This window comes from Mytilus galloprovincialis, chromosome 4 (genome assembly GCF_965363235.1).
Source record: "Mytilus galloprovincialis chromosome 4, xbMytGall1.hap1.1, whole genome shotgun sequence".
NCBI classification, from domain to species: domain Eukaryota; kingdom Metazoa; phylum Mollusca; class Bivalvia; order Mytilida; family Mytilidae; genus Mytilus; species Mytilus galloprovincialis.
The window spans coordinates 46,685,100-46,710,361 of record NC_134841.1 but is presented as its reverse complement, the minus strand read 5'-3'; the positions used below and the strand labels follow the sequence as shown (position 1 = coordinate 46,710,361).

The 25,262-nt window shown below is 31.9% G+C and overlaps 1 protein-coding gene across 1 annotated transcript in view; it reads left to right on the top strand.

Annotated features, from left to right (window-relative positions):
* Positions 1 to 25,262, top strand: part of LOC143072279 (vacuolar protein sorting-associated protein 33B-like) — a 164,169-nt gene that overhangs the window by 47,833 nt on the left and 91,074 nt on the right. The gene's annotated exons all lie outside the window — the stretch shown is intronic.

The following is a 25,262-nucleotide window of genomic DNA, read 5'->3' as shown; positions in this document are numbered from 1 at the left end:
AGTGTTGACACATATTGCAATATTATATAAAAAAAGAAGATGTGGTATGATTGCCAATGAGACAACTATCCACAAAAGACGAAACACAGACATTAACAACTAAAGGTCACTGTAAACTTAGAATAGTTCAATTATCTCCCTTCAAATATTTTGGACCATCCTTATTTTCCTTCATGCATGTGCCAGGTTGTGTGCTTCCATTGTGTAAATATTAAACTCATCAGCCCATTGGTTCAAGAGGAGTTGTCCTTGCAAGACATATGGAGGGTATGCAGGGTTTCCCCTGGGTCAATTATTTTTTTCGCCACCTCTTTCGCCAGAACAATATATTTTTCGCCACTTTATTATTTTTTTCGCCAAATAACATAACTGTATTTTTCGTTTAAAATTTACATTTTTGTCTACCCCTCCCCCCTCCCCCTTTACCTTAAATAAGATGATTTTGCCCATTGTGTCTATGATTATGCTCTCAAACTTATTTTTAGAGTTTACATGTTAATGAATAAACACTAAAAATTTTACTTTAAAACAACAGATTTTTTTAATTTAAAAGGGAAAACTATTCATTGTATTTTAAACAACTTTTCTAATTGATTGGGCCACTATACTTTTAATAATAAAGAAGATATACATCCTGGAATATAACAAAATTAATGGACATGTTTTGATTATATAATACCAGTATAGTTCGTAGGGAAAGTTTCTTTAAAAGAAAAATACTGATGTTCCCTTTTGTACTAAGAAGGTTTTTTTACAACAAAACAAAAGCTTTTATCACATGAAATTGATCCCTCGTTTCATGTGAAGTCATTACATTGAAGGGCTACTCTCATTCGAGCCAACCTTTTGGATAGATTTCTTCATAACGACAGTTTTCTTTTCTTGACCATCGTAAATGAAAAAGTTGACACGTAAAACTAGGCTTGAAACACGTGTGTCACTCAAACGACTTTAAAAACGTCTTCCTATTTAATTACCGATATTTAAGTCAAAGGATAAGTAAAGTTTTAAATCCGAGAATTTTCTTGCTTTTGGACATTTTTTGTCACAACAACAGCTTTCTTTTCTAAACTATCTTTAAAAGCGGAGGAGACGTCAAAAGTTTGCTTCAAACACGTGCGTCTCAAAGTGGTAAATAAATTCTGTATGTGACATTTAGCAGAAGCCATTTAACCATATCATTTTGTCAAACAATTCAATCAACACCTTTGTTAAGGTAGCACTACAGTATGACAATGATTTTTTGAAGATATTTTTTTTATCACATAATTTTGAAATAAGTATTATTCTGGACTGTTTGTAAAAATCCCAACGACATTATCATATCACAACAGGGAGTAAATTGATAATGAACTTATGTAAATAAAAGCACATGGTAATTAGTCTAAATATATAGGCATTTGGGAGGGGCTAATATGTCAATCATCTGTTGATACCAGTGTCCAGCTGCTAATCCCTGACCACAAGATAAATATTGTAGTCTTATCTCATTGTTTTGCAACAAAAAATATTTATATAACATGGAAGTGTAACAAAGATTAGAAAAAAAAACTAAAGGGAAAAAATCTACCAAACATGAAAACAAATACTATGGAAAAGAGTGGGAAATTATTTTTGAAAGCCTCTGACTGCCTGTTTAAATTTCTACTCTTTGGTCTTCTTCTTTTAAATACAGTTTTATACATTTTTTAATAACTTATTTTCAGTTTATGTGTAATTTTTCAGTTCCATTAAATTAAAAAATCATGTGGGAAAGTGTATTTTCAAGAAAACGGTGGTCTTTTTGGTGGTCTTGATCTTTTTATGAACATGTTTTTGGATGCACCCTTTTAATGTTCTAGCTAATTTCAGACATAGTTTATTTCTTTTTTAAAATTCAAATGAAAATCATTCTTGATATTTTGAGAATAATGATGTTAAACATTGATTAAATGCAGCTGGCCAATCATGTTATTCTCTTATCTTAGACTGTCTGGAAAGAGGCGGAGCTTTGTCTATGTTGGTCAAATCTGTGACGTCAAACTCCCGCCAAATGCCAAGTTAGTGTTGGACAGTTCACATATAATGCAAAATTTACAGCATTAGAGCATCAAAGACACAAAGTTTGTGGTTCTATTGATATAGTAATGGTATCAGAACACTCCTGGGGTGTTCCCAGTGGAATGTTTGTATTTATATTGACTTTAAAGGGGTTCTAAGGGGGAAATTCAGTTTTTAGGTCATTTCTCAAAACAATTTTTCATGAGAATTGTAAGGAAAAAATGAAAATAGAAACTTTATGGCTACCCCCTTTGGCTTGACCTTGATATATATGATTAAAGGGTGTATTTTCTACAATACCGTGTCCCAGTTTTTGGATAATTTGTTTCTAAATGTATAGGTCTCCAAAGATGAAAGGTGAAATGGGGTTTGGCACCCAGCAGTTAAATCAATATATCTTCTTACTGGAGGCATATATCAAAAATCTAAGACACGGTTTTGGAGATGGTTGATTAAAGGGATGAAAACAAATGTTTACTACCATTTGACATGAATGTGCCATTTTCATTCAAGTTGGAAGACCATTTTTTTGGAAATTAATGAGCTATATTTTGAGATTTATCAAACCAAAAATAAATTTATATATAGATTAAGAAGGAGTTATATTTCAGCTTTAAAATGAGTTAAAGATTTTAAAAATCCATTGAGCAGTTCTGGAGAAATTAATCTTTAAAGACTGTTGATTGGAGTCAGAAAATTCTGACTGTAGTGCTACCTTAATATAGTCCTTTGTTGTCGATAGCTATAAAATGCAATCAGCTGATTATTGATTTTCTGTCCAAACCTTAATGAGGTCAAGGTGAATTCCGAGTATTGTCTGATCAGGTAAAGTCCGAGAAACTCGAAAAAAGTAAATAAACAAGATGGAGGAAAATAAATCGTTATTTTCTTTCGCCAAATTCTTTCGCAAATGATGATTTTTTATCGCCACAATTATTATTTTTTCGCAAATTGCGAAAATGGCCATCGCCAGCGGAAACCCTGAGGGTATGACACTGACAGACATATATATACCTTTAAATTTGTTTAGCAATTTTATCTTTTGATAGCTGCAATTTGATTATATCAGATGGCCTTCTATAAAAGATATCTTCATCCTCAATTGTAATCTGAAAGAAATATACCAATGTGTAAATTTAACTAAAGCAAAAGCAACTTACTTCAGTGATCAAGTAATTAACCTGTACAGAAACTGCAAACATGCACACGTGAATCCCATGCAGGTATATAAGATGCAAATTGCTATATTTTTTTAATATGATTTTAATGTATTCTAGAAATAAGTAAATCATTTAACATGAAAACACAACATTTCAAAACTTTGGTCAACCAACAATTATCACATAAATTGAGTTATCTCCCATATATCAAAGCTTGTAAAATTAAACTTGTTTCATAATTTTATTGTATGGCTGATATATTTTATATAAATCTTAAAGAAAAATATAGGATAAATACATATAGCAATATTGTGTTCCAAAAATATTTTCAAACACCAGTCTTACAGTTTACAAGTATATCTATTATATATTTCAAGAACCAAGCAGAATAATAATTAAAGTATATATATATGATTAAGAAAAATCCAAAAAGTTTAAGTAAATGAGTTTTTGTGGTGCAATTAAAATATTTGCAGATGATGTATACCTCCCATATTTTAAATACCCCAAAAACATTAATAGACTTTTGCAGAATTTTATTTTATTTTTATTTTGTTGGTTTCTCTTAGCTCTTGTGCATTACTTCTTTTTATTATGTATCCCAATAAGAATAACAGTAATTTTGTCTTTTTTTAATTGCAATTTTTAAAACAATAAAATCAACAAAGGGGTTTGCAAATAGGTTTCTATACATGTGGATTTACGTGGGAATTATATTGTAACAGCCATCATTATGTACATCTCGGAGTCTGCGCTAAGTATAGATATATAGAGAATTTTATCACAGTGTTGTTTACAAAGCGAAAGGAGCACGTCATATTAGAATATCTAGCTATATCAAATTTATCAATTCAATTGAAATAAAGATTACTTATTAGTCTGGAAGAATCAATCAATTTACTGTTTATCCCACAAAAATAAGAATAAAAATCATGTGACCAGAGTTATCTCCCATTGACTAAATGTAAACTTGCAAAAAATTTATAGTACCGTAGAAACTGTAAAAGAAACAATCTGAAATATTAAAGGCTAATGAGAAGGTTTCTAATAAGATGCATATTATAATAAAGAGCTGCACCATGAGCACATGATAAACCCGTTGGAAGATTGACTTTCAGTTTAGTTTACAAGTAGACTTAGTAGAGTCAAGAACATGCAGGTTTATTAATACATGTTCTTGTCCTGAATATGTATGTAATTATTATTACTCATATAAGCCTTTGGACACTACTATTAGGTAAGTTTCTGTACTCTTTCATAGCTATCTTTTTCATGAGAGAATTGATTTACTGTCACTCCCTTCTTTAAATGTGCTACTGCATCCGCTGAACTAAAACTATGAATTAATTATATATTATATACTGGAAGATGGTGTACAGGTCAATGAAAAAACATGTATACTTAACTATCAAATATTATATACTGGTAGATCATGTGTACAGGTCAATGAAAAAACATCTATACTGAACTATCTTCATGCTTCTGTATCCTATATCTTCATGTGGACGCCTACATCTAAAAGAAAAATAAAGAGTATGAATTAGTAAAATACTTTAAAAGAAAGTATATGGCTCTATTTAAGGGGGTACCCAACACTATGCACAAAAAAAACCTGTTGTTTTATTTTTCTTCTTTTTATCCCATTGATAAACTAGGCCAAGCTAAACGTCTTATAAAAGTTTCAAAGGATTTGAACCATACATTACAAAGATTTGGAATCTTTTACATGCTAATATCAGCCAAATTTGGAAGTTTCAGAAATATGGGTAATAAAAAGAAGAAGAAAATAAAAAAGGAAATAAAATGAAGAAATTGTATTCAAACACTATGTCATCCTTGTTCAAATAGAAGATGTAAACATTTTCATAGTTACCTTGGATAAGTAGCCATATCCTTCATTTTTCTCAAGCACAGCTGTAGATAGCCTATTCTGAAGTGAGCATGATCCACCATTATAATGTCTGAAAAAAAGTATGAAGAAATATTAAAGTACATTAAAATATATTCCCCTCTTCCCTTATTTGAATAAGGTGCAGGTATCAGTAATATACCAACTCACCAAATATGAAGACCCTTTACAAAAAAATTATATTTTTATATAAAGTTTAACTATGGTAGTATTAACTCCCTTCATTGAAAACTAATAAACTGCAACCTGCCTGACATTAAGGAAATTAAGTTTAACATGCATGCGTTTTTTGGTTTTGTTTTGTTATTGGCTTTGAACTAGCTGTCAGTAATTACAATGTTATATATTTGTTTTTCATTTATTTATTTTTTACATTACTTTTGCCTTTATTTTTCTTGTTTAAATTGTGTTGAATGTTGTGCTTTGACATATGTATAATTGGTTTCTTTTTACAAATTGTGACTTGGATGAAAGAGGTGTCTCATTTGCACTATTACCACATCTTCTTATATCTTTACCTAAATTTGTGAATTGGGGCCTTTACTAGCTAACTATGTCATATGAGAATTGCTTATTGTTAAAGACCTTACTGTGACCAATAGCTGTTAATTTCTGTGTCATTTGGTCTCTTGTATAGAGTTATCTTATAGGTAAACCTACAACATGTTTTTTTTATACTTATATTAATTGTTGCTTAAGAATATGGACTGACATGCAAATACCACATACAAATTACCTTGATTTAGGTGCTTTTACAGATACAAGCTGGTTAAAGCTGTCATTTGATTGTGTAGATCCAAGATCATTTAAAGATTTACTCCTACCAATCATTTCTTTGCACTAAATTATTCAATTCAACCTTTAATCCTTCAGACTTGAGAGGTTTACCATTTGGTAAACTTTTATACCTGAAATGGAAATGAATAAAATGAAAATAAAGTTTACATATCAAATTTTAATTTGCACAAAATACTTTGCCTGAAACTTTAGTGTTAGTATATATGCTCAATAATTATGTAAATGGGTCAATCAAGAAATTTAAAAAAAAGGGGCAGGAGGTGTTAAGAAAAAAAAGGGGAGTTCTTAGAAAAAAAAGAGGGTGCGGCTTGATACGACCACAGAGGTCTGACCTAAAATCAAAAATCTAAATACATGGTTATATTCAGCATATAAAAGAACCCCAGATATTTCTATTTTGTTGAAATCAATTAAAGTTTAATTTTTGACCCGTAGGATCTCAATATTGACCAATTTAAAAACCCTGCCATAAATCCAAAAACTTAATACATGGTTAGATTCTGCATACATTGTATTAAAGAATTAATTTTTAGGATTTTAGGATTGATATATGTATAATTGGGTCCTTTTTACAAATTGTGACTTGGATGGATGAGTAGTGTCATTGGCACTCATACCACATCTTCTTATATCTGTTATTTCTTTGAGAAATAAGACAAATAATATGTTGTCAATACAAATAGAGAAGATCTTCATAAATTTTTCCGGAATTTGATGATAGCTACACCAGTCAGCATCTTTACAATTTTCATGTGATCCAAAAATATGTGGTACAATTCTTTGCATTCCAATCTTAGTGTCATCTTCATTGTCACATCCCATACATAAAACACCTCAATATATCTGCCTTTCAATTTAAAAAAAAAAACGGGTCCTAGTTTCTATTTTTTCAATGTATACATTTTTGTTCTAAACTTTATATAGTCTCACTAAAAACTATTTGGTTGTTCCATAATTTAAGCCACGAAGATTACTCATACATGTATATATGTCGTGTACAAGTTGCAATTTTGTACAGGTTATAACATGTACAAAAATATTGTACATGTTATAACCTGTACATTGCTAAAATACAAGTTATAACATGTACAAAAGTACCTCATACATGTTATAACATGTACAAAATATTGCTTAAAATTGGTTTTAACCTGTACAAAATTTGAAAATTTTAATAAAGCAGAATATACATGCAAGATCGAAATTTAGTTTTAAAAATAATAAAGAACAATAATCAAAACCAAAAGAAGAAAATTGACAAATGGCTACTAAAATTTCACCCTTAAAAATGTAAATACATGAACATATGTAAGAAATTAAATAACACTGACCACTCAACAAATCACAGTCTACTAAATCATACAATAGCAAAGGTTATATATCTACTAATAGTTCTTTCAATTTTCAATGTACATGTAATGTTTGTGAATTCAATCAACACAAAGACCTTTATATGTCTTTGAACAACACAAATTGAAATTTTATTGTTATGTTTTTTTAGAGTTAGTAATCTTCACAGATCAATATAATATGATCTATAAGTATGATTTGATTTAGTAAAGGATTGGATTAATCCTTGTCATAGACATACTTGTAACACTAAAATTAATTTGTAAAATTACCTCTTTGGAATATTAGACAAGCTTGTTGATAACCCCTTCTTCACATGGCATTAAGCACAATAAGCCTTGTCATAGACATACTAAAATTAATCAGTAAAAATACCTCTTTGAAATATTACACAGGCTTTTTGATAACCCCTTCTTCACATGGTTCTGGTCATCTTTTTTCTGAAGGTTTCCAAACTCAACTTCAAGTCTGGCTCAGATGTTGCTGCATCATTATCAGCATTTATCGCTATTTTGTACATTTTTCCTTTGATCTTTTTTTGTGATAATTTTCATATCATGCTTATTGCTTGAGATGGAAAAATTATCGCTAGAATCTAAGGAGGTCACGTGGCGTTGCTAACTAAATTGACATTGAAATTGACAACGTCGTCATAGGTAAAATAGCGATAAACAGATTATCATTGGTCATCTCAACTGTACCAGCTCAAGCGAGAAAATCAATCTCGTTGAGATAATCAATGATAATCTATAAATATGACTGAAAAGAAGATTGAATAATAATTATAAACCTACAAAAAAGACAACACAAGAGCGGTCAAGATATACAACGGCAAGCATATTTCTTTATTTGGAAAATAGTGATAGCTGTTATATTCTGCCCTATTTAATTACATGTAGCTAATGTAAATAAAGCAACTTAAATAAATATAAACTGGACTTGTACATGACATTGGTATATGTCATAAAAGTGTAAGAATAAAATCCAAGTTTCCTGTAAAAAACACAAAATGATCACCTTTCAAATTTGAGAGTATATTTGAAATAAGAATTATTTCCCTTTATATGATATTTTCAATGCATTTTGAATGTTTGAGGAACTCAAATTCTTTTTTTTTAATATGAAACATACCATTAATTTCACATCTTTTAGTCTGTGGACCATTGACACGGTCATCTCTGCCTCCATGGATTTACTAGACCCATGCCAATTCAAATGACACTGATGCTCCAGAACTGTCTCTTTTCTGTTTTGATGGAACTCACAAATCTTACATGTCTTGCTTCTTAAATCGAATGACAGCACATTTCCTGTCTCCTTTCCAATAAAAGTTGCATGTCCTGCAAGAATTAATATAAAAGGTATTACATGATGCAATGATAAATTAACAGTTTAGTAAATATTGTTATGAAGTTTGGTTTCAATTTGAATAGGGGTGTGAGTTAATGGATATTTTAATGAAATGTTAACAGATATAATATTACAGATATTAATATGACGAACAGATACTGATAATAAAGAGCCTGTAGTTCAGTGGTTGTTCGTTTATATCTGTCATATTTTCTTCATAAATTGTTTTATTATTAATTATGTCTTTGGTGTCTTTATTTGAATTGTTTGGTATTTTTCATGTTGGATATAAGTTTTTCTCATTGTTGAAGGTTTTATAGTTGTGTAGCTATAATTGTCTACTTCCAATTCATGTGAGCTCTGGTGGACAGTTGAGTCACTGGCAATTATGTACAATGTAACACATCTTACTTCTATACTGTATACAAAATGATGGCAAAAGTTCACCTTTTTGCTGTACATGTAATTGAACCAGGTAAGTTAAAGAGATCTAGCCTAGGGAATGAATAAAAATAAGTATGGGGAGACATTTCTTTAACTACAACTTCTTTATATATCAAACTAAATTGTAAAATTAATTCTTTGTCCAATTAAGTTACTTTTATTAATAATTGATTCAGCAAAATTTAACAAAATACAGTAATTAAATCATGAATGTCAGACCCTAAATTATATAATAATGTCTGAAAGAAAAATAAAGAGTATGAATTAGTAAAATTGTTTAAATGACAGGGTAGGGGCCTATGTAAAGTAAATTATACTCAACTTTCAATTTTCTTCTTCTGAACTCTTTCCCTACAGCATCTGAAAGAAAAATAAAGAGTATGAATTAGTAAAATTGTTTAAATGACAGGGTAGGGGCCTATGTAAAGTAAACTATACTCAACTTTCAATTTTCTTCTTCTGTACGCTTTCCCTACAGCATCTGAAAGAAAAATAAAGAGTATGAATTAGTAAAATTGTTTAAATGACAGGGTAGGGGCCTATGTAAAGTAAACTATACTCAACTTTCAATTTTCTTCTTCTGTACGCTTTCCCTACAGCATCTGAAAGAAAAATAAAGAGTATGAATTAGTAAAATTGTTTAAATGACAGGGTAGGGGCCTATGTAAAGTAAACTATACTCAACTTTCAATTTTCTTCTTCTGTACGCTTTCCCTACAGCATCTGAAAGAAAAATAAAGAGTATGAATTAGTAAAATTGTTTAAATGACAGGGAAGGGGCCTATGTAAAGTAAATTATACTCAACTTATAATTTTCTTCTTCTGTACGCTTTCCCTACAGCATCTGAAAGAAAAATAAAGAGTATGAACAAGTGAAACTGCGAGCTACTGCTCACTGATGATACCCCCGCCGCAAGTGGATAATATTAATAGTGTAAAAATATGCAAGTGTTCGGTAAACAGGAAGTTGTCGAGTGATGAATCTGAAAACGCATCACACGGTATAGCTGACTTATATAAATCCTGAAACCAAATTTCAGAAATCCTTGTATTGTAGTTCCTGAGAAAAATGTGACGAAAATTTTTAACTTGGTTATCATGTGTAAAATCATACAAGTGTTCGGTAAACAGGAAGTTGTCGAGTGATGAATCTGAAAACGCATCACACGGTATAGCTGACTTATATAAATCCTGAAACCAAATTTCAGAAATCCTTGTATTGTAGTTCCTGAGAAAAATGTGACGAAAAATTTCAACTTGGCTATCATGTGTAAAATCAGACAAGTGTTCGGTAAACAGGAAGTTGTCAAGTGATGAATCTGAAAACGCATCACACGGTATGGCTGACATATATAAATGTTGATACCAAATTACAGAAAGGGTGGATGTGTAGTTCCTGAGAAAAATGTGACGAAAGTTTCATGGGACGGACTGACTGACGGACGGACTGACGGACTGACGGACGGACTACAACTTCTTTATATATCAAACTAAATTGTAAAATTAATTCTTTGTCCAATTAAGTTACTTTTATTAATAATTGATTCAGCAAAATTTAACAAAATACAGTAATTAAATCATGAATGTCAGACCCTAAATTATATAATAATGTCTGAAAGAAAAATAAAGAGTATGAATTAGTAAAATTGTTTAAATGACAGGGTAGGGGCCTATGTAAAGTAAATTATACTCAACTTTCAATTTTCTTCTTCTGAACTCTTTCCCTACAGCATCTGAAAGAAAAATAAAGAGTATGAATTAGTAAAATTGTTTAAATGACAGGGTAGGGGCCTATGTAAAGTAAACTATACTCAACTTTCAATTTTCTTCTTCTGTACGCTTTCCCTACAGCATCTGAAAGAAAAATAAAGAGTATGAATTAGTAAAATTGTTTAAATGACAGGGTAGGGGCCTATGTAAAGTAAACTATACTCAACTTTCAATTTTCTTCTTCTGTACGCTTTCCCTACAGCATCTGAAAGAAAAATAAAGAGTATGAATTAGTAAAATTGTTTAAATGACAGGGTAGGGGCCTATGTAAAGTAAACTATACTCAACTTTCAATTTTCTTCTTCTGTACGCTTTCCCTACAGCATCTGAAAGAAAAATAAAGAGTATGAATTAGTAAAATTGTTTAAATGACAGGGAAGGGGCCTATGTAAAGTAAATTATACTCAACTTATAATTTTCTTCTTCTGTACGCTTTCCCTACAGCATCTGAAAGAAAAATAAAGAGTATGAACAAGTGAAACTGCGAGCTACTGCTCACTGATGATACCCCCGCCGCAAGTGGATAATATTAATAGTGTAAAAATATGCAAGTGTTCGGTAAACAGGAAGTTGTCGAGTGATGAATCTGAAAACGCATCACACGGTATAGCTGACTTATATAAATCCTGAAACCAAATTTCAGAAATCCTTGTATTGTAGTTCCTGAGAAAAATGTGACGAAAATTTTTAACTTGGTTATCATGTGTAAAATCATACAAGTGTTCGGTAAACAGGAAGTTGTCGAGTGATGAATCTGAAAACGCATCACACGGTATAGCTGACTTATATAAATCCTGAAACCAAATTTCAGAAATCCTTGTATTGTAGTTCCTGAGAAAAATGTGACGAAAAATTTCAACTTGGCTATCATGTGTAAAATCAGACAAGTGTTCGGTAAACAGGAAGTTGTCAAGTGATGAATCTGAAAACGCATCACACGGTATGGCTGACATATATAAATGTTGATACCAAATTACAGAAAGGGTGGATGTGTAGTTCCTGAGAAAAATGTGACGAAAGTTTCATGGGACGGACTGACTGACGGACGGACTGACGGACTGACGGACGGACTGACGGACGGACTGACGGACTGATGGACGGACTGACGGACAGACAGAGGTAAAACAGTATACCCCCCTTTTTTAAAGCGGGGGTATAATTAGTAAAATTGTTTAAATGACAGGGTAGGGGCCTATGTAAAGTAAACTATACTCAACTTTCAATTTTCTTCTTCTGTACGCTTTCCCTACAGCATCTGAAAGAAAAAAAAAGAGTATGAATTAGTAAAATTGTTTAAATGACAGGGTAGGGGCCTATGTAAAGTAAATTATACTCAACTTTCAATTTTCTTCTTCTGTACGCTTTCCCTACAGCATCTGAAAGAAAAATAAAGAGTATGAATTAGTAAAATTGTTTAAATGACAGGGAAGGGGCCTATGTAAAGTAAATTATACTCAACTTATAATTTTCTTCTTCTGTACGCTTTCCCTACAGCATCTGAAAGAAAAATAAAGAGTATGAATTAGTAAAATTGTTTAAATGACTGCCCAGCTAACAATGTTACGTCATAATTACGTCGTGACAATGTCATGTTTTCGTCGCATTGACGTCAGGTTATTACGTTGAATTTACGTAAAATTGTATGGTTTTCTTGACGTTGTCACAACGTCGTACATCAACGTTGTGGTGACGTAAAATTACGTTTCTACAATGTTATTACTGACATTACAACAACGTTTATATCACGTTATATCGATGTTGTCACAACGTCATACATCAACGTTGTGGTGACGTAAAATTACGTTTCTACAACGTTATTCCTGACATAACAACAACGTTAATATCTCATTATGTCGACGTAATATACTTGCACTTTTATATTATGCTATATAATTGGCCCAAAAATGATCATATATATACATGCATAGTATCAACTGTGTTTGAGACCATGAGGTGACCTCTAGATGATACATGTTGGTGCTATTCTCTGAACATGCTGAAGGAATTCGTATATTCTGCATCATCATTTTTTTTTTTTGTAGCTTCAATTGAGTTACTGTTTCAGTAATTGTGATATAACAGAAATGAATCCTAGGGCCATCCATAGCTAAGTCGCTGCCTATTCGTATGCAGTTCTTGATAGTTAATGCTGGTAAAAATAATATGCACTTATCATATATGTTACTCTATAAGGAGGATGTTGCCCCTGTCTCTTTTAACCCATCTTTAATTGCTGCCTATACGATATGGAATTTGCCCATTGTTGAAGGCTGTACAGTGACCTCTATAGTTAATTTCTGTGACTGGTCTCTTGTGGAGAGTCTCATTGACAATCATACCACATCTTCTTCTTTTATACTAGTATTCAATTTATTTCATCGTAGTATACATTTCTCATTTAGCATGTTCACGTTCTGAATAAAATATATGGCTAGCTAAATACCCACCCAGGCCATGAAAAATTTATAAAAAAAAGTTTTTTGAAAGGTAAATAATGCCTGTATATCAAAAAGTGAAGATTTGATCATCGTTAACTTTGTTTATTTTAAATGTTCTCCTATGTCCCTGGTAGTGGTATTTCCGGATCTGCTGGAATTACCCTCTTAGCAATTGGTTCCTGCAATGACAATAAAAAAACTTATTTGTAAAAAAAGTTAAATTCTAGGTCTAACATTATTGCAAATAAATACTAGATGTAGCTGTGTGTAAAGACCGTTAGACCTGGCTTTCCAAATCTCCTTGAAAAACTCATTAACCACATAATTATATATTCAGTTAAATTTAATGTTACCCTTTATTGTCGCAAAAGAGAATCTTGATCTTCACAATGCTAGTTACAAATACATATCTATAATAACAATTTCGTACTGAATTAACTTGAAAAAAATAAGCAACATAGAATACAAACAATAATAATTTTGGGAAATAATCCAAGATAGGTTGCACTATACGGGGGAAATAAGGGTATTCCTACCTTATCATGCTTATAGCGTGTTCCGCCTGGTTATGAAGGTGCATGTTTTAGGGTTTCCCAATCAATTCTTCATGTAAGACTCTACAAAAATTGACATTAATAAAATTTGCATCGTGATATTTAATATAATTTAAAAATAAACCTTAGACTGTCAGGGAGCAACAATTTAACTTCAAGGAGAGTCATGGTGTTTGCTTGAGTCAGATTTTTTTCGTGCAAATGGCAAACAATTTTATTTCATTTTTCAACGATATCAATCAAATTATTTTGATCAAATCTAACATTATAAGGTATGGGAGGAATCTCGATTCAGAATATTTTTTTTCCTGTACTCGAACAGAATATTTTGTTTCATCAATTTGGAAATCAGAAGAAAAAAAATTAAAGAAAAATATCCATGACCCCCCTTTTATTAAAGTTTAATGGTGGTTCAAAGGCAAATTCGGTATTTTCATTAAATATCTATGATTTTGAAGCTAGCCTACAGTGGTCATTGGACAAAAGTGAGTTCCCAGTAAAAAAAAGTTCTATCATTTCAACTAAAATCGATATTTTTCAAAAAAATATTTATACGAAGTAACTGTATGAGCGATTTTCATAATATAGATACCAAAAGATGCGGAAATGTCTGAAGTTTTATTGTTTGTTTGGTTATAATATTATTCATGCTCATTTAAATTTTCTGACGAGATGGACACAAAGAAAAATATTTCTTGAAAAGTTTGCTATTATTCTAACCAAATTAAAATCGTAAAAATTTGCATTTGTGTTTAACTCATCAAATGATGAAAACGAAACTCAAGAAAATTATGACTAAATAAACAATAAAATTTCAGACATTTTTACATCTTTTGGTATCTATTTTAAAAAAATCGCTCATACAGTGACTTGGTAATATTTTTTTGAAAAATACCGATTTTAGTTGAAATGATAGGACATTTTTTGAGTGAGAACTCACTTTTGTCCCATGACTGTGTATATGATTGATTTTATTAGATGGCATAATGATTTATCATTTATCAAATTTAAAAATACACAGCTCCTTATTTTTTTATTAATTTTTACATTATGACATATATTCCAATCTTCATTATGACTGATATATCTTTTTAAACTTCACAAAGAACCCGTAAAATAACAAATTCACAGTATTGCCAGCGCCGGAAAAATTATTTATACTAAGCTGGCTTTTAATCGAGATATTTTAATCAGATCATAACTACGGTTGCTATTGTAAATTTAAGAGACATCGATAAATTACGTTGCAACAACGTTTTATTTACATGATTTATTTGATCGATGTACAGTACATATGGCAATTATTTTTTTTTTTTTTTTTTTATTATCACGATACTATTATTAATGACAAAAACATATAGTTCCTCTTTTTTAAAAGCTTTAAAATCAACTTAATACTTTATCGACCAAAAATCTGACGACGTTGCTATAACGTCACAGATACGTGACAGATGCGTCGCAATATGACATTGCAACAACGTAATATAAACGTTATTTAAAAAAAACAATAATAACGTTGTCCTGACGTCGGTTCTACGTCGTATCTGACGTGACGTAAAATTACTTTCTCACAATGTTGCAACAACGTCGTACTTACGTAACGTCAGTCATGACCTTCCAGCGACCAATACATAACGTCGCAAGGACGTCATGTGTTTCCTGGGTAGGTGGGGGGCCTATGTAAAGTAAACTATACTCAACTTTCAATTTTCTTCTTCTGTACGCTTTCCCTACAGCATCTGAAAAAAAAAATAAAGAGTATGAATTAGTAAAATTGTTTAAATGACAGGGTAGGGGCCTATGTAAAGTAAATTATACTCAACTTTCAATTTTCTTCTTCTGTACGCTTTCCCTACAGCATCTGAAAGAAAAATAAAGAGTATGAATTAGTAAAATTGTTTAAATGACAGGGTAGGGGCCTATGTAAAGTAAACTACACTCAACTTTCAATTTTCTTCTTCTGTACGCTTTCCCTACAGCATCTGAAAGAAAAATAAAGAGTATGAATTAGTAAAATTGTTTAAATGACAGGGTAGGGGCCTATGTAAAGTAAACTATACTCAACTTTCAATTTTCTTCTTCTGTACGCTTTCTCTACAGCATCTGAAAGAAAAATAAAGAGTATGAATTAGTAAAATTGTTTAAATGACAGGGTAGGGGCCTATGTAAAGTAAACTATACTCAACTTCCAATATTCTTCTTCTGTACGCTTTCCCTACAGCATCTGAAAGAAAAATAAAGAGTATGAATTAGTAAAATTGTTTAAATGACAGGGTAGGGGCCTATGTAAGGTAAATTATACTCAACTTTCAATTTTCTTCTTCTGTACGCTTTCCCTACAGCATCTGAAAAAAAAATTAAAGAGTATGAATTAGTAAAATTGTTTAAATGACAGGGTAGGGGCCTATGTAAAGTAAACTATACTCAACTTTCAATTTTCTTCTTCTGTACGCTTTCCCTACCCCATCTGAAAGAAAAATAAAGAGTATGAATTAGTAAAATTGTTTAAATGACAGGGTAGGGGCCTATGTAAAGTAAACTATACTCAACTTTCAATTTTCTTCTTCTGTACACTTTCTCTACCCCATCTGAAAGAAAAATAAAGAGTATGAATTAGTAAAATTGTTGAAATGACAGGGTAGGGGGCCTATGTAAAGTAAACTATACTCAACTTTCAATTTTCTTCTTCTGTACACTTTCCCTACCGCATCTGAAAGAAAAATAAAGAGTATGAATTAGTAAAATAGTATCAATGACAGGGTAGGGGCCTATGTAAAGTAAACTATACTCAACTTTCAATTTTCTTCTTCTGTACGCTTTCTCTACAGCATCTGAAAGAAAAATAAAGAGTATGAATTAGTAAAATTGTTTAAATGACAGGGTAGGGGGCCAATGTAAAGTAAACTATACTCAACTTTCAATTTTCTTCTTCTGTACGCTTTCCCTACAGCATCTAAAAGAAAAATAAAGAGTATGAATTAGTAAAATTGTTTAAATGACAGGGTAGGGGCCTATGTAAAGTAAATTATACTCAACTTTCAATTTTCTTCTTCTGTACGCTTTCCCTACAGCATCTAAAAGAAAAATAAAGAGTATGAATTAGTAAAATTGTTTAAATGACAGGGTAGGGGCCTATGTAAAGTAAACTATACTCAACTTTCAATTTTCTTCTTCTGTACGCTTTTCCTACAGCATCTGAAAGAAAAATAAAGAGTATGAATTAGTAAAATTGTTTAAATGACAGGGTAGGGGCCTATGTAAAGTAAACTATACTCAACTTTCAATTTTCTTCTTCTGTAAGCTTTCCCTAAAGCATCTGAAAGAAAAATAAAGAGTATGAATTAGTAAAATTGTTTAAATGACAGGGTAGGGGCCTATGTAAAGTAAACTATACTCAACTTTCAATTTTCTTCTTCTGTACACTTTCCCTACCGCATCTGAAAGAAAAATAAAGAGTATGAATTAGTAAAATTGTTGAAATGACAGGGTAGGGGCCTATGTAAAGTAAACTATACTCAACTTTCAATTTTCTTCTTCTGTACGCTTTCCCTACAGCATCTGAAAGAAAAATAAAGAGTATGAATTAGTAAAATTGTTTAAATGACAGGGTAGGGGCCTATGTAAAGTAAACTATACTCAACTTTCAATTTTCTTCTTCTGTACACTTTCCCTACAGCATCTGAAAGAAAAATAAAGAGTATGAATTAGTAAAATTGTTTAAATGACAGGGTAGGGGCCTATGTAAGGTAAATTATACTCAACTTTCAATTTTCTTCTTCTGTACACTTTCCCTACAGCATCTGAAAGAAAAATAAAGAGTATGAATTAGTAAAATAGTTTCAATGACAGGGTAGGGGCCTATGTAATAATTGATAAGGGAAAAAACTGACTAAATTTAAAGAATATTTCTGCCACAAAAAAAATGCAAGTTGGCAATCAAATTTACCGCAAGTGAAAGAATAGTTATCATAGACTTTAACTTCATCTTTTATATATTAGACCTGTTTTCGCACCTTTTTTAAATGCTTGGATTGTTATTTTTTTTATGAATGGAATAAAGAGTTTGAATTTGTCCCGATTCACCACATTGTCAGAATGGTTTGATCGGTTATAATATACATATACACCTCCTCGTCCATCTTACTTATGCATGTTTGTATTAAAAAAAGTAAACTTATTTTCTGAATATTGTCATCTACGTCATTTCTGCATGGTATTATTCTGAGGTATTGCACACAAATTATATATACTATATAGTCTACATTATAAACCTATTTCATTAGTTTTATTTACACACATGCTTGTGACACATATCTGCAAAACAATATTTTATTTTACAAAATTTCCCATCTTGATCACTTTCTCTTTTCTTTTTATAATTAAATGACAAAGAATAATGTAATGTTTGATGAATGGAGTTTCAGTTACATTATGGACAATATTTGTTAATACAATTATTTGTTAAAAATCCACATATCTGGATTGAAGAAATAAGCATTATTCATACTATGACTCTTCAACTATTTCGGTTCTAAGTATACATCATTGGCTTTGAAATGTTAGGTTTTTAGTGTTCCTTACCAAAGATAATCCATTAAAGCGCTTCAGATGCATGAAATTTTAAACGTGTTGATTTCATTTAATCTTTTTATTTTTTTAGGCCGTAACAAATATGGTAAAAAAGAAGGCCTCACAAATACATTTTAAAAACAAAATAGAGCAGATCAGAGTATTTGGTATAACTTCGGGTAGCAGATATTTCATACATATTCAAGATGAAAACATACATGTACCTAATATAATACTTTTAAGATCGACATACCGAGTGCAATTACGAAAGGAACATTCCCAGGGTTATGCAATAGCATTGTGTATAGGGAAAGACTTTAGCATTGATGTGTATATAGTGTTATGCTTTCAATTTACTGGTGTCAAATTAATGATATAAGAATGAACAAAAGGCGACCTTATGAGGATGAATTTAGTTCGATGCTTTAAAAATAAAGAGGTGTGATATGACTAACAATGAGACAACTACCCGCCTCTGGTCAAATGAGGTCGATGTAAGCAATTACTCATGATAAACTACAATACTGTTTTAAACAATTGAAGAAAAAAAAACATAATGTGTAAGCTATTAAAGACTGCGACATAAAAAATGCGAAAAAAATTTAAACAGAGAAAATCAACAGCCACATAATATTTCAAACAAAATATTTACGAAAAATAAATACTATGTTGTGAAGTGAAAGACATGAACCAAAATGAATGACCATCAGTAAACCACGGGCTTCTCAATTCTTATATAATCATGAACTAGGTTAAATAAAATTGAGAAAGGAAATGGGGAATGTGTCAAAGCGACAACAACCCGACCATAGAGCAGACAACAGCCGAAGGCCACTGATGGGTCTTCAATGTAGGGAGAAAATTCCACACCCATAGGTGTCCTTCAGCTGGCCCCTTAAAAATATGTATACTATTACAGTGATAATGGACGTCATACTAAACTCCGAATTATACACAAGAAACTAAATTTTAAAATCGTACAAGACTAACAACATGAACAAAGGCCAGAGGCTCCTGACTTCAGACAGGCGCAAAATTGCGGCGGGGTTAAACTTGTTTTGTGAGATCTAAAGCATAGAGCTTACTATGAGAGATCCTCAAATATAGTCACTGAGATCGTTAAACATCCATTGCAGGAAACTTTGGTTAATTTTAAAAAAAAACTTTAAAATGCTATCAAAATGTTAGTCTTAACTCATTTCACCTCTCATCCATTAAATATTAGATTGCAGTTACAAGTGTTATATAACTTCCCTGACCTCTTTTTTTTAACCTTAATACTACTTATATTTTATTCATTCATAATCTTGAATATTGAGACTAGTGAGAATAAAAATGTTAGATCTACAAAATCAAAGCACCAAAGGCGCTGTAGGCAGTTAAGTAAAAAAAAGCAGAGGCAAACTTGGCAGAAGTTTATATAATAAGACAAATATTGTTGCTTCAATTTGTTTTTTAAAGATTTTTTAAAAAGAACAAACATTAAACAATCATATATTGTACATTTATGTTCATTTATGAATTAATCATTGAGGCAAATAATTCATATTTTGTCAAAATTTTTAAAAGCAACACATATATCAAGTATATTTGTTTCATGGTCATGAGTCTGCAGTGGTACAAGTTTGCAATGATTGCAGTTCGTTAACGTTAGTATTGGTTGACTGTTAGAAGTTCAAATTGACTTTAGTACGAGCTTGTAAAAGTATGAATAGACTTGCTTCCCTGGAAAGAAATCTGAGTTTGTGTTCAACAGTACACTAAGTTATCAAACAGGAGTGGGTAGGGTGACCCTAAAGACTCTCCCTATATTTCATTTAATTTGTTATAAAGTCCCATACATGAGTATATATGGTTAAGGGGTGAGGATCTCGAATTTTTCCAAGTTCTCAAACAGGAGGGTGTACAGTGACCATAGGGACCCCCTTATAATTTATTTGATTTGTAATATTATCCCATACATAAATATATATGGTTTAAGATTGTGGATTTCGACCATTATAAATTCTCAAACAGGAAGGGGTAGAGTGGCCCCACGAACTCCATCTACATTTCATATGATTTGTTATATTGTTCCATACATAATATATATGGTTTAGGGGTGGGGATCTTGACCGTTACCAAGTTCTCAAACAGGAGGGGTGGGGTGACCCCCAGGGAACCCCCTATATTTCATTTGAATAGTTATATTGTCCCATACATGAATAAATATGGTTTAGGGTTGAGGATCTCGAATGTTTCCGAGTTCTCAAACAGGAGGATGAACAGTGACCCTAGGAACCCGACATTATTCCTTTGATTTGTAATATTGTCCCATTATACAAGAATATATATGGTTTAAGATTGGTGATCTCAACTGTTTCCAAATTCTCTAACCGGAAGGGGGAGAGTGGCCCCACGAACTCCACCAATATTTCATATGATTTGTTATATTGTTCCATACATAAATATATATGGTTTAGGGGTGGGGATCTCGACCGTTTCCAAGTTCTCAAATAGGAGGGGTGGGGTGATCCCCAGGGACTCCTTCTACATATTTCATTTGATTTGTTATATTGTCCCATACATAAATATATATGGTTTAGGGGTGGGGATCTCGACCGTTTCCAAGTTCTCAAATAGGAGGGTTGGGGTGATCCCCAGAGACTCCCTCTACATATTTCATTTGATTTGTTATTATTGTCCACTACATGAAGATATATGGTTTAGGGATAGGGATCTCGACCGTTACCAAGTTATCAAACAGGAGGGATGGGGTGATCCCCAGGGACTCCCCCTATATTTCATTTGATTAATTATATGTTGTCCCATACATAAATAAATATGGTTTAGGGGTGGGGATCTCGACTGTTTCCAAGTTCTAAAACATGAGGGGGTGGGGTGACCCTGGGGACTTCCCCTATATTTCATTTGATTATTTATTTAGTCTCATACATGAATGTATATGGTCGAGGGGTGGGAATCTCATCCGTTTCAAAGTTATCAAACAGGAGGAGGTATAGTGGCCCAATGGACCCCACCTATATGTTATAAGATTTGCTTACATTCAGGTATCATATATATAGTTGCACTATTTGTGCCTGTCCCAAGTCAGGAGCCTGTAGTGTAATTCAGTGGTTGTCATTTGTTTATGTGTTACATATTTGTTTCATAGTTAATTTTTTTATATAAATAAGGCTATTAGTTTTCTCATTTGAATTGTTTCACATTGTCTTATCGGGGCCTTTTATAGCTGACTATGTGGTAATGGTATGGGCTTTGCTCATTGTTGAAGGCAGTACGATGACCTATAGTTGTTAATGTCTGTGTCATTTTGGTCTGTTGTGGACAGTTGTCTCATTGGCAATCATACCACATCTTTTTTTTATATAAGAAACTTCCAGCTATTTTAACTGACCCATTAAAATTGAGAAGAAAAAAATACCCCTTGAAATTGCAGTAATATGTTTAACTTTAAAAGCATCTAACATGCATTACCAACATTTATCACGGATAAAGAAAATTTATACATATTTTCGAACATCCTGGCACTTTAAATTTCTAGGAGGTGAATTTCTCGGGATTTACCAGGAACCAGGAACATATATATTGTTAGATAAACTGTTCCCAGCTGTCACATTGTATTGGATTTTGACATTAAAATTTGTGTACAAAATGTTTTCTGCTTTTTCTTTCTTTTACATATCTTTTGGTTTTCAATTCTAGTGTTTATATTTATTTAACATGCATAGATGTATTTTGTCACCTGTCTGGATTTTTTTTTAAATGATAGCCAAACCCGGGATTACCATTATCCGCTTCCGGAATCGGATCCGATATTGTAATTGTCTTCCCGGCAGCCATTTTATTTTCAATGTTGTTTTTGACAGATGGAGTGAGATACGATTTTACTCGGATTTACACATTATTTGTCGGCAATTTTCTGTATAAATCTAGCGGTTGAACAAATTGAACATCCCTGTCATGGATAGTAATGATGAAAATAAGTTTGAGATCGTTTATTCTATTATTAGAAAACTTTGGTAAAAATGTTTGGAAAGTTATTTTTTTATTTTCTTTCAAGGTCCGTCGGGCATGTCGGGCGTAGCTAGTAACCAAGTAGAAAGTCCGACTGAAAAAATGGAAGGTCGCAGACCTCGGACCACCGCTAATTTGAACCCCCTGAGTCCAAATTGAAAAGATACGAAATTTCGTATTCTAATTCAAAATTGCCGCCAACAGCGTGATCAGTCGAACTTATTTTAATAGACTTCTGACGTAGTTGACTACATATTGATGACAAACAATATTCCTACGACTTTTGCAATTTGGGAAATCTAAACTACTTGTCTTTAGAGATTTTCGGCGATTAAATATTTCATACATTTGTTCTTTGACATCTTAGCAAAAAGCTCAGGGGATAATAAAATACATAAGGATTCCTAATAGGCTCTACTTCCTATGTGCAACTTCAAAACTTTTGGGAAAATCGACGATCATTTAAGGTTTTTTTGGTCATATTTTTTGTAATCCAGAATGAAAAGTATGAAAAAAATGTCCAATAAGTTATAAATAACATAATATCCAGCTAGATAATAACAATGGCACGTATTTCAGCATTTATTGGGTAGGACACAAATCCAGGGTGCTCGCATAAGGCAGCTTAACTGCCTAAAAATTACATTCTCTAATCATTCTTATTTTGAATAATTAATGAACATACTGGCACAAAAAAAGAAAACAAATTTTGCTATCCCTTCAAAATTGGAATTTGATAAAGAAGAAATGACATGTTATATTATTATCTTACATGTGTACTTCAATTTCAATTTGGTTCTAAATTTAGATTTAGTTTTCCCATAAATTGTGGACGGAATAGAAGATACCTGTTTAATTTCTGCACATATAAAATAAGTTGAAAATGGGATTTGAATGACATATAGTATTAACTTATTCTAAGATAATTGATAGAGTGATCTCTTTATGGTTTTTGAGTAAATTTTTGTGGGCCTCATCTTTTTTTTGTTTGTTTGTTTGTTTTCCATCTTTGTCCTCCTGACTTTAAAAGTGTTGCACCAGTGTTTTTCGTTCAAAACTGCGACTTTTTAACACGATCATAATATTGGATCAATTCAGGTTTCATGTTATTCTATTGATATCAATAGAAAAAGAATTATCACATTTGTTTGTAATTTTGATGTGCATGAGGCGTTTTTACTTTCTGTTGATATAAAAAATCTCGAAATGCCTTCTCCTACGTGTGCCGTATAAGATAAAAACAGATTTCTAACTGGAGTAATTCAGGTATCCTCTATGAGGTTTTATTGAGACAGCACAGACATGCTTTCTGGTTTCATGATAGACCGCACAAAGTAGTTTCTCTTTCATGTGTCCATTTTCCTTTCTTGGGGTAAGGGAGATAACTGACATAACTAATGACGAATGTTTTTAATCCCGTATTCCGCTTGAGGCGTGCAATTACATACACTTTGCCTTCAACAAAAATTCAAAACCAAATCTTCATGTCTACTAAAGAATTTAGTATTTGGTTTTAAGTTTTTTGTGGTAACGAAATCCCTGGCTTAGTAATTTACCAATAATACATAGATTATGTTTGTTAAAATCAACAAGTGAAACTGCGAGCTACTGCTCACTGATGATACCCCCGCCGCAAGTGGATAATATTAATAGTGTAAAAATATGCAAGTGTTCGGTAAACAGGAAGTTGTCGAGTGATGAATCTGAAAACGCATCACACGGTATAGCTGACTTATAAAAATCCTGAAACCAAATTTCAGAAATCCTTGTATTGTAGTTCCTGAGAAAAATGTGACGAAAATTTTTAACTTGGTTATCATGTGTAAAATCATACAATTGTTCGGTAAACAGGAAGTTGTCGAGTGATGAATCTGAAAACGCATCACACGGTATAGCTGACTTATATAAATCCTGAAACCAAATTTCAGAAATCCTTGTATTGTAGTTCCTGAGAAAAATGTGACGAAAATTTTTAACTTGGTTATCATGTGTAAAATCATACAAGTGTTCGGTAAACAGGAAGTTGTCGAGTGATGAATCTGAAAACGCATCACACGGTATAGCTGACTTATATAAATCCTGAAACCAAATTTCAGAAATCCTTGTATTGTAGTTCCTGAGAAAAATGTGACGAAAATTTTCAACTTGGCTATCATGTGTAAATTCATACAAGTGTTCGGTAAACAGGAAGTTGTTGAGTGATGAATCTGAAAACGCATCACACGGTATAGCTGACTTATATAAATCCTGAAACCAAATTTCAGAAATCCTTGTATTGTAGTTCCTGAGAAAAATGTGACGAAAATTTTCAACTTGGCTATCATGTGTAAAATCAGACAAGTGTTCGGTAAACAGGAAGTTGTCAAGTGATGAATCTGAAAACGCATCACACGGTATGGCTGACATATATAAATGTTGATACCAAATTACAGAAAGGGTGGATGTGTAGTTCCTGAGAAAAATGTGACGAAAGTTTCATGGGACGGACTGACTGACGGACGGACTGATGGACGGACTGACGGACAGACAGAGGTAAAACAGTATACCCCCCTTTTTTAAAGCGGGGGTATAAAAACATCACTACAAACACGAGCATTAAGCGAACAAGTAGTGACATATAAACACTGTAAGATTGTGCCATCACATCCAAAAAGGTAAAATTAAAAATAAGGATTGAAAAATCTAGGAAAGGACCAAAATTGTTACTGTTTAAATTTGGTTTATTTAAAGTAAGTTTGTTTAGGTAAATTTCCACAGTATAGTGAGAAAATTCTTGATTATTTAACATAAAAATATCATCAAGATAATGGAAAATTTTGTTGAATTTATCAATAAAATGCAATTTAATCAAGTTTTAAGTCATGAA